The sequence below is a fragment of the Xenopus tropicalis genome, chromosome 1, assembly GCF_000004195.4.
Source record: "Xenopus tropicalis strain Nigerian chromosome 1, UCB_Xtro_10.0, whole genome shotgun sequence".
NCBI classification, from domain to species: domain Eukaryota; kingdom Metazoa; phylum Chordata; class Amphibia; order Anura; family Pipidae; genus Xenopus; species Xenopus tropicalis.
The window spans coordinates 104358152-104375013 of record NC_030677.2 but is presented as its reverse complement, the minus strand read 5'-3'; the positions used below and the strand labels follow the sequence as shown (position 1 = coordinate 104375013).

General features: G+C 38.0%; 1 protein-coding gene across 2 annotated transcripts in view; it reads right to left on the bottom strand.

The window, feature by feature from the left end:
• Positions 1 to 16862, bottom strand: part of tpm4 (tropomyosin 4) — a 66119-nt gene that overhangs the window by 26886 nt on the left and 22371 nt on the right. The gene's annotated exons all lie outside the window — the stretch shown is intronic.

The following is a 16862-nucleotide window of genomic DNA, read 5'->3' as shown; positions in this document are numbered from 1 at the left end:
AGTAGTGGCATCACCAGGTGGGGGCGTTTCCTGCCTAAAATATGCAATGTTTTTTCGACTTATTTGGGAAAGAAAATGTGGATTTTTTTCCTTTGCACCCGCCCATTAGTGAATGACTAAACTTTCTCATGGAAAGTTCAGACAGCTCCCAGGGCTTGCTTGCCTTCCTGCTGGCGTATAGTGCCGGGAATGATGGTTTTTATAGCGATACCCACATGGCACATTGTTGTCCCCTACCTCGTTAGTAATCAGCAATTAAAATAGTTTCCTCATATTAAGGCAAATTTTAATGTTACTTTATTGCTTAAAGTAGTCTACAGGTCATGCTTGCGTTAAAACACCTTTGTCAGCAGAAAGGAAACAGATTTGACCTTTCATTTTCAACATAGTATAGGTAAAATGAAGTCATCACTGAAATGTTGCATAGCATACCTCCCAACCTCCCAATATTTATGGCACTTCCCGCTGTCCCGGATTCACTGTTAGATGTCCCTTTTCAGGTTTGCCATTTAATTGATTGCTGTGCCTGCTCTGCTCCGGGGAATAAAGCCCCGCCCCCTTAACTCTTCAATCTCCCCTGCTACACTCAAGCTCACAGGTTTACCTTGATGTTTAATTGTCCTGGGAGGAGCATTTGTGACAAGGCAAGGGTTAACTATTGGCTTTGGCTGCATTCCTCTCCTGCTCTGTGGGTCAGGGGCTGAGGGGGCTTTGTCTTTTATCAGACAGAAGAGGCTGCTGCGTTTATTTGTGTGCTGGGCAGTTTCACCTTCCCACCCCTAACGTATATCTCTCACTCCTGAGAATCTCTGGCAGAGCACAGCATGCAGGGGAAGTATCGCTCCGTGTATTGGGGGGATACTGTGTATTGGGGGGATACTGTGCATGGGGGCTACTGTGTATAGGGGGCTACTGTGTATGGGGGCGTTACTGTGTATGGGGGCGTTACTGTGTATGGGGGGACTACTGTTTATGGGGGGGCTACTGTGTATGGGGGGGCACCTGTGTATGGGGGGGCTACTGTGTATGGGGGCACTGTGTATGGGTGGCAAAGCTGATACATAGTTATAACTCACTTATAACTGACTGCCTTCTCTCTATATTTGTATTTTATATGTAGGAGTTGCTATATTGGTTTTCCTTAGGTAGTACAGTATGAGGGTATAGCACATTTGCGTCTGATCCCGCCATTTCATCTATATAAAAGGAGTATTTTTTTAAAAAATGGGGTGTGGTAAAGTGGGCGTGGTCAATAAAATTTGCCCCCCCCCCCCACCTGCGTGCGCCAAATCTTTTTGTCCCTCTTTTCATTTTTCAAATGTTGGGAGGTATGGCACAGACATTTTATGTTGTCCCAAAAACACATGCTGCATTTAATCCAGTTTTGAAGTGTTCCTTTACATTTTGCTTTTTCACTACACATTTTTCATGTATGTATATTTTTATGTGTATAACTCTGCCACTTAACCTGTATTCTTGCCATTTTAATGGATGCCAATAGTAGCAGGACAATGGTACACTCCTTTTCACTTCCTGTTTGGCTGGCAACTGTATGCACCATGTCTAATATAGGGTAAATGCAATTTTTGCTCCTCCCCAAAAAATGCCCCTTCACTCCACAAAATCAATGTACAAATACCAATGATAAAAAAACACCTTTATATTAGCAACAGGGTGTATCAAACAATCAAAATCAGTTAAAAACACCAACGTGGGGGCTACAGATGTAGGCCATATATATTGTATGTCAAAATGTATGGCAGTAGTAGAGTAGCTTACTTAAAACAATAAATGCTTCAATTTTTTAATGTTCCTGTGTCTGTCTGTCACACATTCAAGGTGTGGAAGACAGTGGACTGACTTTCCACTGGACTTTATATGCCAGTGGAGAAAACTACCAATGTGCTTTAAGTCATAGCTAAACACAAAGAGGCCACATGTAGGGAATCAATGCCTTAGGAAAAAATTAAATCCTCATTTTATTTTAAACCTACTAAAATACATTTAAACATTAAATAAAGATAATAGGATTCACACACATTAAAGGTGTTGAAGGCAGTGGACTGTTTTTTTTTCTCTGGAGTATAAGAAATAAAACTACCCATGTTTCGTTAGCTAAGCAACAGCTAAACATAAAGAGGCCACCTGTAGGGCATCAATGCAGTAGGAGAAAAAAAGGGATCTCTATATTTAAAGCCTACTGAAATACATTTAAACATTAAAGAAAATAGGATTGTTTTGCTCCCAAAATGAATTTATGCAACTTAACTATAATCAACTACAAGGTAATATTTTATTATTATTGTTATAAAGAAAAAGCAAATCATTTGTAAAAAAACAGAATTGATTACTTTTATAATCCTCTATGGAAGATGGCCTTCCCATAATTTGTATCTTTTGTTTATCTCAAATTTGAATAAGCAATTATTTTTGGATTCAGTTCACTATTTGGCCAGATCTTTTGTGGACAACTTCATATTCAGTTAAATCAAAGAAAATAAGAAACGTCTGCGCATTACTAAAATTTTCACGTTTCTAATAAAGCTATCATAAGATTGCTATCCAGTTTTGGACCTGATCAAAGTTGTATGTACCATATTGTAAAACTGACCATAATAAGACTGACATTGGCACGCAACACTTTATAGATATTTTGCCAGGGATTGTCCAGAGACCTATAAAGCCACAGACACACAGAGCGAAACACAGTGTAAAAAACAGCTCTATGAAAAAGATGCACTCAAATACAGTTATCTCAAAGCAAAGCTATATCATGAGGCTCAAGCTATTTCTAGGCATAAAGTCATACATACAAAAAACCATTTTAGCATACATAAGACTGAACCAGAAATTCATCATGTTGTGGCACAGAAGTGAAGCCCCCATAGGGGAATGTGTGCTTTCAGAAGTAAAGTGGTACAATGCCAAGCTCCTAAAAGCACAGCACAGGAAGTGAGTTTGACAGTGCTTTCCTAGATTTAGTGATGCAACAGATAGTGAGAGGCATTGCAGAAAAAGCTGTTTGGCTGTCCATGGCGCCTGCAGGGATCCATTAGTAAGGTTAACAAATTTGAAAAGTGGTTGGACTGGTGTGTTTGGCTATAGAAATGCCTTTAACTTGCCTAAAGTGCTGCAAACATCCAAGTTTAGTGCCCTAATAAATAGGCCTCTATGTTAGCATGCTGCAAACTTGTATAAGGGTGCTCATAGGAGGCTGTAAATAGCAGCCAGGACAAGTTTGGCATGACTTTAAATGTGCATAGAACACATTTGTTGCTATGTTACACAATGTGGAAATGTAAAAACAGTATGCTGACAGCATTTAAACTCACTTAATTTTAGATAGTGGATGCTTTGCAAAACATTAGTTTTTACTTTCATGGCAACACAGTCATAGACAGCCTTTTCCTGTTCTCGGAGAGATAATCCCAGTATAATTACTTACATAAATACTGTAAGTTAGTCCTCTATGTGGTCTAAGAATATTATGTTTAGTTCATGATTAAAAACAACAGGCAAAAAGTATGTTCAGCTTAAGCCCTATTCACTGAATTGATGTTGAATAAGGGGTGAACTGCCCCTAAATGCACACAGCCAGCATAACTTATCTACCTGCTAGTTTCCTATTTTTCCCATATTTGCATTATGGTGGAACAATAACAACATTACAAGATTACAATCTTTATGTAAAAATAGATGCTGCAAATATAAAGAGTATGATTGACATCCCTGATTGGAGGATACAATAGTCATTAAATGTGCAAGTGACTGAAATGCAAATTCTTGTTGGAATGAAAACTGCAAGATTTTTTTTGCCTGTCGTGGTTACAGAACAAGATTTTCAGAGTCTTGCTATGTTAGGTCATTATGGAAGTTGTTCCACAAAGGAGTGAAGTGTGTTTAGCAGCTTACTTTTCTTGATGAGCAAGTTTTGACATATTACAGTTTGAAGCTTATTATCAATGCTTAGCGACCAATTATCAGTCATCAAGGGGCAATTATGCTAAAAAATGGACTTGTTCTTTAATGTCTTAGTAGCTGCCTTTGGTGCTTGACTTTTTGTTTAGAAACTTTTCTGTGTGTTTGCTTTTCTTATTATTGACTGATTAATATTTTAGTTTTTGTATGACTCACCTACCTTAAGAGTTGTTTTTAGAGTTGGGAGGGGTTCACATTTTCACACCCTCCCCTACGCTCCCTCTGCATCAGTGCTTGGGGTTTATACACCTAACTTATTTTTAGTTCAACCACTTCTCTAAGGACCAGGCCAGAAAATCAGTGTAATGGCCTAGTAGGCTTTGGTAATTCAGCAGGCAAGGGTTGTGCTCTACACTGACCCCAATTATTCCTTTCTATTCCTGTTTGCTGTATATTCCACCACACTTTGGACATGAAAGAAGCTGGCTTAATGTCATGACAACTGTTTTGTAATTAAAAGTTATAACTGCAAATAAATTATCCAAAGTGTATGTATTCCTATGGATTGCTCCTGTCATTTTTCACCAAAAGCAGGACATAAGGTCACTAGCATATTTGCTGTATTGATTTAATTCCTGCAGGTACTAAATTAGTGATGGTTTATGTACCTTTATATTGTAGGTAGGGTGGGGGTAACTACTTTAAGTAAAATTATGATTTCCATTGCATTCGCTTGCCAGTGACTGAAATTGTGTCAGGATTTTTAAATAATGTGCTGACAGTTTTACTTTTTAAATAATTGGGCAATAGTGGCTCACTGTTTTTTTCCATGCTTGTGTGGTTTCGTCTGGTTTACATCCACACCCCAAAAACGTACAGGCTAATCTGGAGAAGAATGGACCACTAACACCTGGACCCACCTGGAGTATTTTTTGTATCATGCAAGGCCAGTGGAAAACACTGGGGCAGGGAGTGATGTGAATGATGGATAAAGAACTGCGTTACATAGTTCGGGGCTCAGTCTAAAGGACAATTAGGGTGAGATTTGAGTATAATTTATTTTCATATTTTATATGCCACTTAAAGCCAAGCTTGAGAGCAAATTAGGGTAATGTTTGGGGGCAAACACTTGTTGGTCATAAAAGCTCTTGGTACTCTATATGAAAGTTGATACACCAATGGCTACCTATGCAATGCCAGTTAGCTAGGTAGACTTTATTAGTGCCCCTGATATAGGTGTGCATTATTAGATGCTCAAATTACAATTTATACCTGTATGTTAGTAGAACCCGCCAAGGTGTATGCATTGGACCGTACTAGTTGGAGGTGATAAAGGGGTGACAAAATAAAAAGAAAAATAAAGAAGAAAAGTATAATAAAACTTGTACAACATAGGTTATATACACAGAAATGTATTCAAATATTTTTATGTAATAAGGGGAATGATGAAACAATAATAAACATAATGAAAATGAAACAAGCAATTGCTGTTTGTCATTATTTCCCTTGTTTCCAGTAGTGTTATGTTATACGCTCTCCAAAAATTTTAAACTGGGCACAAGCAGGAAATTTCTGTCAATTTGTCTACCTGTGTGCCCATGCTTTTTACTGAAGACAAAGTAGTGCAAACTCAGCTGGATACAACTGAGTTAGTTTGATACAGAAAACACAGCAGTATCACTTGTTTCTTCCCACCCCCCAACTCAAGCTGATCTTTGCTCTACAGATCTGTAGCACAGTATGTGCCAGGGAGTTGAACAATTTTAAACAAAATATGCCGACTGTAAGGCTAATGGCACAAGTTTTCTATGCAGAAACAGAAAAATATTTTCAACTACTTCACAAGTAAATTAATTTTCTATAAGACAGGTGTGGTATTGTGTCCTATCACTGATCAGACATGATATTTGCATTACATAGTGCTCTAATACATTGTTTAGTCAAGGTAGCAGATACAAATGTTTTTGGCCTGTCAATGAAAATCTGACTGATTTCTACATGAAAAAAGACTGCTGAGAGGGGAATATTAAGGAGCAACTTGATTATTTTAGCAGTGGTACTGCACATCTGTCGAATGGATACCAAGAGATGATTACTTGAAAATCACGGTGAATGGAAGCTGCTGTTTCACTCTCCTCATCAGCAGATAAACCATGCATTCGTCCACATGGTGCATCATCAGATAAAATTTGCCAACACTTGTGCTGATGTGGGATTCAACCATAGTAGGATGAGAAATGGCCCCTCAACCTGGCCTTTCTCAAGACAATCAGTGCCACTTCAATACTCCCTTACATACTTTCTGTCTACCAAGAGGTCACAAACTAACCAATCATATGATGCTTACTTAAGTAAGTATTCGCCTAGATGGATTCCATTTCTCTACTGCATCCTAAAATGACATTGAGCTGCTATAAAATTGTTCATAACAGATGAAATTATTAAAGTAAGTTTATATAATCCACTGCAATCAAAATCAGAAATGTAAAAATGTATGGACCATTGTGTATTGTAACTTATTGCAAAAATCCCCAAAAATGTAAAACTGCCCACCATATGAAAAAAAGGGAGAGTTGTGATTGCCACTAAATTTTAAACCATTAGACAGGGTGCAATGAAGTTGTGATCACAAATTCATCTTATCAAATACAAGAGGTGTTAGGACTTTCTGTGTATTAAACTGTCCACATATTGCAATATATTGAAGCTGGCCAACAGTGTCAGAGTCATCCCTGGTCTGGCCAGTCCTACATTCACTTTTAACTGATTCATTAAAAATTCTGCTACTTCAGTATACATTTAAGGACAGCTTAATGCACTGAATATCCTATGTATAGTGAGTGCAGAGGACCTCTTGTCTTTGTTCATATGAATTTTGCGGTGACAGCTTCATTGTACCCCACCTAATGGTTCAAAATGTATTGGTGAGCAAAACTTTTCAACCCAAGCTGTGGCCAACAAAAGGGAACTATTTTAGAGTTTTAACCTTGAAAGCAAGCAAGTTGCGGGTAAAACTTAGTCCCTGTGCAAAATATATAATGCAGCAGTAGCATTCTCAATGAACTGGATAAAAGTGAGAGTGGGAATGGGCAGACTGGGGATGACTGTAAAGTGGTTGGCCAGCTTGAATGTATTACAATATTGTGGCAAACCATCCCTGGGGATGGCGTATTTAGTAGCCTAATGCACAAAATGTCTTGATATCCTATGTCAATTGATGGTTGGTGAGTGTAGAGGACCTCTTGCATTTGTCAAACTGTCTACCATATTTAAGCTCTTAGGGGGCAATGGTTTTAGTTTATAAATCCACTGTCATTTCTTTAATATGTAAAAAAAAACCATGGGGAAAAAGATGTCCATCTTTGTTCCTCTTAGAAATGATGATACCCAGGGAATTTTGTTGAATACTACTTTTAACAAAATTATGTTGAACATTTTGCCCAATGATCAGACACTACCATTAAAACATTAATATCTACTCTAAATTGGATATAGACAGGGTAAAAACTTGATCGAACCCATGGGATGAATATGTGCACACCTAAATTAAAATTCCAATTAAACATAGGTTAGTAATTTATTTTACAGGCTATTCTAATTCCCAGTGCACTGTATTGTTTTGGTAAAACTGTACTATAGTTGTATACTGCACTAGATTAGTTAAGCACTAGAGCGTCATCAAAGAAGCATTTTAGAAGGGCTGGTCTAAAAGACTCTGATGCCGTTTTAATCAGGGACACCCATTGCCTGCTTACAATGCTTGATCACTGACCATGTGCCTTTTACAGACTTCATTAGAAAAGGAATGGCAATTAATTTATGAAAAACATTTGTCCCTAAGGTGCTCTACACATTGAAGAGTTTTAAAATTGGCTTTTGCAAGGCCCATGGCTAAAATGGATATATATCTATATTATGCTAGATAATTCTGGATATTATTCTGTCTTATACCTGTATATATATATTTTTTTTCTTTCTTTTTTTTTTTTATTAAAGTTTTCCGTGTTAGGAAAACTGACAGCAACATTTCTCTTCCAGTTAGCCGAAATATAGCAGTAATAGAGATAACATTCTTCTGAAATGTGTCATTTGTAGGTCTGTATATAAATCCTGGCCCCTGACTTTTCAGGCTGTTCGTCACAACTTCCTGGCTAAAACTTCATGCCTTAACAGTTACACATGCTTTTCCCCTCTATATGAACAGTGCAGTAAGTTAAATGCTGTCTCGCGCTTTGGCTTGCACTTCCTGTTTATATAATTCAACACATAACGTGGTTTGAAAAATGCCTTTTATAATGTACTCCTTTATAATACTATCAAAAATGGGGTATGCATATATTTTATATATATATATATTTTCCCAATGTATAATGTATTTTGCATTTAACTGTTAAATTTTGTACATTTTTTTAATAAAGTTACATAAAAATAAGCTTCTGACTTGGCAGATTATATTGGCCCATGTGCGGCCACCTTGCATTTGCCGAATATTTTATGCCTAAGCTCTTACCAAACTTCTTTGAGCTGGACCCTTGGCCCCTTAACTGTTAAAGGACATGTAAAGCCTACATTTTCCTACAGTGTATATCGGTTGGGCATGTCTCCCCCACCCAAATGGTATCATTTGTACTGCATATATCCCCTCCGTTTGCTAGCACCATCACATTTTCCTAAAGCAAATAGCAGCTTTCACCCGTTGGCCATTTTTCCCCTGATACATAATTGGATACATTTAAATCTGCGAACAGCATATACATACACAAAACCCCTTATTCAGCATACATTTCATCAAGAATACAGGCTCACACAGGCACAACTGTCTCTGATAAAAGTTCTGCATTGTTTGAGCACTGTAATGGTAAAGCTGAGCTCAGGAGAAAAAAACTGAAGCAGACAGCTAGAGCTGAGTTTCTGTGGGAACCAGCAATGCCGTCTCTTCATTGGCTACTAGACTGGGGGGTGTGTTTACTAATCTGAGCATGCCCACAAGCAAACAGCCAAAGCAAATTCCGGCGGGAGGGGGCCGAGTGGGTTACAGGAAGAGAAGGAAATCTAAGTGATTAAGGGGATGCTGCAGCCTTACTATTAACCTCTGGACAACCAGAGTGGCAGGTATTGAAAGATTTTAAAGAGGATGTTCACTGATTACATTTTTGTGTGTGGGGTTTACATGTCCTTTAAGCCAAGGGCAGTAAAAGGTGTAGTGCTGAAGATGTTTATGTGACAATATATATGACTGAAAGAAAGTTACTTAAGCAGAGTCTAGAGTGAGCATGCAGTGCTAGTTATCAAACATTAGTTTCCTTTATCCCCCTTTAAAACACAGCCAGGGCTCTGTTTAGGACCCATGCTACCCTAGGCACTGGACCTACGCCCTTAAGTTGTGGAAGTGACATCACACTTGCCATGCGATCGCTGTGGGAACCCTCACCTCTCCAGCTCTGCCGCCAGATTGGCCCATCAAGCCTCTGGTGTGGTTACCCCACTGCTAAGCCAAGGCCACTAAAAGTTTAAGAAAATTAAAAAAAAAAAAAATATATATATATATATATATAAATGAGACTATTTTCATTACATTGTTTGGTTCCAGTTAACCGAACTATTGCTCAAATGCATATTTATATATCAATTTTGCACCTTTTTACATTTAGCATTTTTGATTTCAGTGCCCTAACCCATGCTTTTCCTATTTAACAAGTTCTGTAAAGTGTGTGTATGTGTATAAATATTTATACTCACTAATTAAGAAACAGCTAATTTTTAAACAGTATATGGCAAGTTATAAAATTACTTCTGATTAGCCAGCAATTTCATTTGCTCGGGGCTCAGTGTGACCTTTCCGAATATATGGCTTTATGCCACCCACAAAAAACTCGGAATGCCTCCATAAGCACTCTGTTTAAATAACTAGAGCACAAAATCCTCTGCATGCTTCTTAGCATGTTTGTTTCCCTAGAGACAAACTAAAAGGAAGGAAGTAAATAAAGGAGTTATTTCCTACATTGGAACAAGTGTTAAAAAAAACCTGATTTAATTGAAAATGTATAAAAACCATAAGCAAAACATGTGATCTTTGGAGTTTTGATTACAGCTAGCTGCACACAAGCTGATTACAGTTCAAGTCAGTCAGCCAGCAGTGTGGCTCTCATTCTTTAGAGTGATTGATTTTTAGAGTATATTGTATAGTGACTAATGTCCCCCCCTATTGTAAAATATAAGGATATTATCTGTCACCAAGGAGTGCCATGGCCATATACAGGTTGCCGAACTCCAAGTTTACTGCTAATGTTTTTACATTTTACAGTATGGGTACATCATTTATCACTATATGCAAGTTTCAGTGTGTCATGTGACAGAAATGATATCACTGAGCACTGATTATAACTGATGACATCACCAAACACCGTTTAAAAGGATAAAGTTTTCAAAATATTCCTGGCTTTTATATATTGTATATAAATCATATTATTTAACATCACTTTTTAAATCCAGGTTACATTTAGGTCTGGGACTGTGGTGTCAGTGATTTTGCAACAAATGAAATGCACACAAATTGAAGGCATGTAAAATAATCCCCATGGAGTTCTCAAATGATGTTCACAGAATGCAAATTTTAAATAGCAATTTTTAAACAAGTATAGAAGCATAGCTTACACCTAATGGTTGGTACAAAAATGTGTATCCCACAAAGCAAATTTCTGGAAAACCATAGCAACTTAAGGTAACTTTTACATTTTGTTTTCTCTTAGTAAATTAGACCCATGGATGTATTTATTATCTGTTGCCGTGATGTAAATTAGTCTACATATTACTTGTACATATATATATGGTCTGTTGATTCCACAAGGACATACAGTAAAATGAGTCTTTTACTGTCTTAAAACGTAGCCCCCCTAATTATTAGTTTGAGTGCCCTGACCATTGATTAGATGCACATTTCCTTCTGGTTTTGTGAGTAAATCTTCAGTATTGCAAAAGAGCTCCCAATAAAAGTGCCACAATAAAGCAAACCCATAATGGGAAACAAAGAATATTTGATGGAAGTGAGTCTACTGAGTTAATGATGAAATTAGAATTACAATATGTGAAGGCTCCAGAGTTTAAGTTACTGAATATTTTGGCTGGCATAACTGTGGAAGAAATCTCAGTGCACACTGAGTAAGAGCTATATTAAAGAAAGACTGTTCAGTTTGTTGCTATTTCATAAACAGACACCCTACAGACAAGGCCCTACTCATTGTTGTTGAGCTGGAATCAAGATGGTTACTTAGGGGTGGGCTTAACTTAGTTCCACCTGATATGCATTTTCTGACTACCTCTAAAGTGTCTTGTAATGGTAGGATGTTTATAACTGTTGGATAGGTTAAGCAGCATTGTATGTCCTGTGTGCAGTATTTGCTCTTCTACTGTAACTCGTGCAATGCATTATGATTGTGGAGTACATGCAATAAGTACACAAACTTCAGTACATAAACAAAAGGCTGCAGGCACACAAGGTATTTTCTCCTTCAGATGAAGACCCAAACAGACTGTTTATCTTCAAGGATCTTAGTGTACTTAATCCTTATGGCAGGTGAGTATGTGTAATATGGCTTAAGTTGCATGTACACTCATTGGGTAATGCACATATAGGGATAAAGTGGTTGAGATATGGAGCATTAAGTTATATCTGGGGCCAGATACTGAAATGGGCTTGAACATTTTTATATTTACATGCCCCTGTAGGAAAATTTCATGTCATTGAGATACACAACTTAAGGACCCTCTGCCGCTGTTCTCTACACCAAGTATTATATTTTTAATCCATTGCTTCCCTGGGGTTCTAGTGCTTGAGAGGTAAGCACTAAGTGCGAGAGCATTTGTGCACCTTAATGCTCTTGCAATTGTGCCCACGGATAGGTAAATGACCCCTAAAATGCTCAAAAATGCTTTATTTCTTTTTAGGTCTGTGGCAAATTGTTTTTCTTTATATAGTGAGGCTATATTATTTATTATAATACATGAGTTTTAATGAGTCATGTAACAGAAATTACATTACTAAGCACTGGTTATAACTGATTACATGAGCAAGCACCATTTATAAGGATATCATTTACGGGATTTGCACCCTGTTAGATCATTAGGAGTGTATTGTCCTCTTTTTCAGTACAGCATTCTAGTACAGTGTTTAATTCAACACATGATATTTGGACCTGAGATGATCACCAGCTTTTTTCAGAAAGTGGGACAATTTTTTACTATTTCACTATAATCAGAGGCCAGATGAAAATGAAGTGATAATGTCATATATGGAAAGTCACACAAACCATGTGGTGTTAAAAATGTCATACTGCAGCTTTCAGTAGCACAGCCCTGACTTAATAATGTGATAATAGTTATCATCATGGTCATGTGGGGGTTCAGTGGTTCCAGCTGGGATAGGGTTACCACTGTGCAAGGCAACTCTTTACCAAACTGTGGTGTGAGTACCTATGTCTACAGCTGGCTATATAGAAGAACATCTGCTCATTTGACCACCTAAGTGGCAATTCAAATAGGGGCTTATTCAATCCTTTGAACCCAAGGCATATGCAGACCATAACTAAGCACTAAGCCAGTGATGCTTAGACTATATAAATCCTGTGATGTGCCATCAATAAGGGAATATATAGAGTGAAATAGTAATTACATATACTGTTAAAACTGTATTTTCACAAAACAATACATTATATTTTGTTTTTAGTACAGGGTATAAAAACTTGTTTAGCATCACAAATCATTTAACCTGACCTTTATCATAACAATAATGAGGAGTTGTCTTTTTGCAGTGTAGATACTTCTAGACATCATGTGAAAAATGGTTGCTGACATCCCTCCATTCCCATGGGAGTGCTTCAGTTTAACTCAAATGTAACTTAGAGACAGTAAACTAAGATAGTCCTATATAGTTTATTTAGTCCCTTTATTCCATCCAGGATCATTCATATAATTACCTTAAAAGACAAAATTCAATGAATATGTAACATAAAATTCAAAATCTTGTATTTAGTAGTAGCAGTCTTTGGAATCATTAATTTACACTGAAAATTGTCCCAGCCTTAATAGTTTCAAGATTGCCCTTCTTCTTACTGCAGCACTGGAAGACAAAACCGCTTGTTTGCATAACTAAAATTCTTGGCATTCCCCGGCTTCTACAGGGATGTAGCAGTTCATATACACCCTACCGTGCATACTCCTGTTGATACTTAAGTCGGGCAGACATATGTGAGCAATCAGCCATGGTTGGCCCTTCCTTTAGCTTTGGAAGTCGTTTTAGAAATCTTGAGCATGGAAATACTACTAGACAGAGACTGAAATTATTTTGCACTTTTCTCACCTAAAATCAGCAACATTATGCAATCATAGAGCCATCTGTTCAAAAGGAAAGGCTAAATATTCTTGATATATTATTTGAAAGCAGGAATTGAGAGATGTAAACTACAATGCCAGCATATAGCAAATAAATTTAAAAAACAAATGAATGAATGTAATAGTCTCCCAGCAGCTATCCTTAACTACCTGATATCTAAAGACTCAGTATGTGGAAAAAAAACAATGAAGGACCCCAAAGCAAGAATATTGTTTGGTACCCCATTCTTCCACAAGCTGTAAGAAAGCACAATAATTTATGGCATTCTAAGATCCAAAGGGCCCCTACACTTTCTGGGCCTCACTGATTGCACTGTGGATAAATTTACATCCCAGTGAGAGTGACTGTTTCCCATGGTGGCCTTTGTCCATAGACAGAGCACACTTGTGCCTAAACAATTGGGCAGACATATCACTTTGACAGCACTGAAAGTGACACCATATTTACAAATTTATCAGTGCAATTGTGTCTGATTCATGTGGAAGTGCAAGCTCGACTGCACAAATTGTGATACACTGGATAATGGGAAAAACACTGCATTGTGTGTAAAAAACATGTCAATTGCAGCCAGAATTGCACTATGCCTACTGCACTTGCGGGTTATATATAACCCCTATAGACTTGTGAGCACACAACGTTGTATGAAAATATTAAATATAAAAAAATGCAGTAGTTTTATGAAATCCAGTGATATAAATAAAATGTAAACAAGTTGGGCGCAGTAATTGCTGTGTTGTAATCAGTACTTTGCAATTATTTAACTGTCTCACTAAAAAACAAAACAGAATTTTTTCTGTGAGCCCATAGGAGTCATTTACTTTTCCCCGGACACAAGTGGTCAATGGGGCCCTTAGATGGGCCTGCCTGACCGATATCTGTCTGAAAATCGTCCAGATGTCAATGGAGTAGTTTTAATCCCATTTGGGCAAGAAGTATACCTCAAGGTGGGTATATGGGGGAAAGACCAACTTGTTTGACGACTTTGCTAAACGAGTGGATCTTTCAGTATGTGGCCAGCTTTAGGTTACAGGGGAAGTGCATCTGCCCCTTACCAATGTAGTCAGTGCTGTATTTATGGGGGAAGCCCCAGGTCTCTGTTTCAGAGCCTGCGACCTGCGGCTATTCTTCAAGAACACCACTCACTGCACAGTGCACAATGCATTGTCCCCTTGTATTTTTAACTTGCTTAACTTTTTATTTGGGCCTTCTTTTAGTCATCATCCATTCAAACCACTGCCTGTTATCTAGAGTACCAGTGCACATTCTGGTTATGCTGTAGATAAGTAAACCATTATATAGAAGGTTACAATTCAGTGCTGTTCTGCTATATATATCACTGTATGCTATTATAGAACAAACATGACTGAGTTTTGTTTGGGATAATAGTGGTAGCAGGAATCATTTATTCTGATTTTCTCATTTGTTTATTTATTTAATACAAACTGAGTATTGGTTTTCTCTATATCTGTCATACTTCACAAATTCTTCAGGTCATATTTATAAGCTAAAACATAGCACAAATTTACCAGATACATGTCTCCTTGAAGCAGGTAAATAAGTGGAATGCCTCATGCTGGTCACACATACAACCAGATGGGGTTATCTGACCTAATCATTGAGACACCAGATGTGCAAGCAACTTCTTCCCTCAGGAGACTTTTAAAGGATGAACCTTTAAAGCGACACAAGCTAGAGACCTGCGTGGGTCTGTTTTTTCAGACCCGTGCCCAACCTATGCCCGCTTACACTAAATCCAAACTGTACACCCTTACCCACTTTCTTATACCCATGTAATTCCAACCAACCTGCTACCACAGTAAGCGCTGAACGGAAATGACGCCCCATATACTAGAAGTGATGTAATGCGCTTTTACATTGTGAAAAGTAGATTTTCATTTGTTATCCCCTTAAATGGCTACCCCACTGCAGCTAAAGGCTACCCACTGCAGGACTCTAGCACAAGCAACCTATTTGGGTCAGGATTGTCCTTTCACTTTTATTAAAGCTCTTATCTTCTATACACCATGCGCTCTAATTATGCCCCCTCTAATTCTGTCACCAAGTATTAACATGTTATGGGGCAGAGTTAGTAAAAATATAGCAAAATTATAACAGACATATACTAGACAGAGTCCTTACTGAATAGTGTGCCTTAGCAACTGACACAAAGCCCAGGTTTAATGTAGTTATCTTTGCCTTAAACAAGGAACTGAATAGCACTTCAAGGAAAACAGAAGATTGAATGTCTATCTCAAGGCCCTGGCACCGAGCTTCCAATTCCACCGGTGAGAGCACATAACCGCTCTCCCCCTACTGAACATTCCAGTCCTGTGACATCATTTACCTTCATCAAGCATTTAGTCTGCTTCACCAAGTGGATTAATGCAAATATAGGATTTATAACAGAAGCAGCATGGTTCTTCCAGATCAAAATCTTTCTGTTTATATTGTAAGATCTAGAGATGTCTTCAAACAGAATGCTGACTTCAGCAACTAGTGGACATAATATTTCACTCCCAACAGCAGATTAACTGAAACCTGAGAAAGATTATTTTTTTTCTTGCAATATGCCACAATTTTACCTCTTCATAATGTCTGTTTTGCAAAGTGTAATATAAAACTGCATCCCTAATTCTGTTTATTCCTTAATTTAGTGATCCCCAACCTGTGGCTGACATGCAACATGTTGTTCGCTACCCTTCACTGATGTTGATCCCAGTGGCCACAAAGTAGGTGCCCATTTTGAAATCTCTGCCTTGGAGGCAAGTTTTGGAAGCACAGACACAGTTTTACTCAAGCAGAGCCTCCCACAGGCTAACAGTCCACATGGGGTGACTAAATAGCCATTCACAATGCTTATTTAGCATCCCCAAATAACTTTTTTCATGGTTGTGGAGCACAGCAATACTTTTTACATCTGAGTGTGGCTCACAAGTAAAAATGGTGTGGGATCCCTACCTTAATTCATGGTTAATTCTGAGGCTATTCCCTTGAGACTGGAGCATGTATAATTTTCCTCTCTTTGCTTGACTACAGAGTTCCAGGTAATAGGGCTCATTTATGTCCATAAGCACAGTTACGCTTTTCCCTGCAGTCAGTTGTGCCTAAAATTACTTTAATTAAAGTTGTCAGAATACACTCTTCACACTTCCCTATAGCTGCATTCTGTGCTGCTAAATCCTTTCTGCCTTTTGTTTCAAATCGGACACTGCTGTGTCGATTGAGTGGGAACCTTAGAGGTACTACCAGCTCCTGACCACGTAGTAGCTCTAGGGTTCCCTTACTACCCTGTCAACAGGTGCAACACACTTGTGCCTAAAGAATTGCGTGCAAAAATTCTGTGTATCTGTGCTTGATTTGTCTAAATGCATATACAGCTGCAATTTGGGGAACTGGGTGCAACTGTGGTAGGCGCAGTATAGTATAAGGGCAACATCTCCAACAAGGCTCCTGTGCTGGTGATCATTCTGTGTGCCTATTTCCTAATGAGAAGCAGCTTGCAGGAATGGTAGTTATTTTGATCTTGTGTATCTGAGGTGCAAGACTGTTATATAGC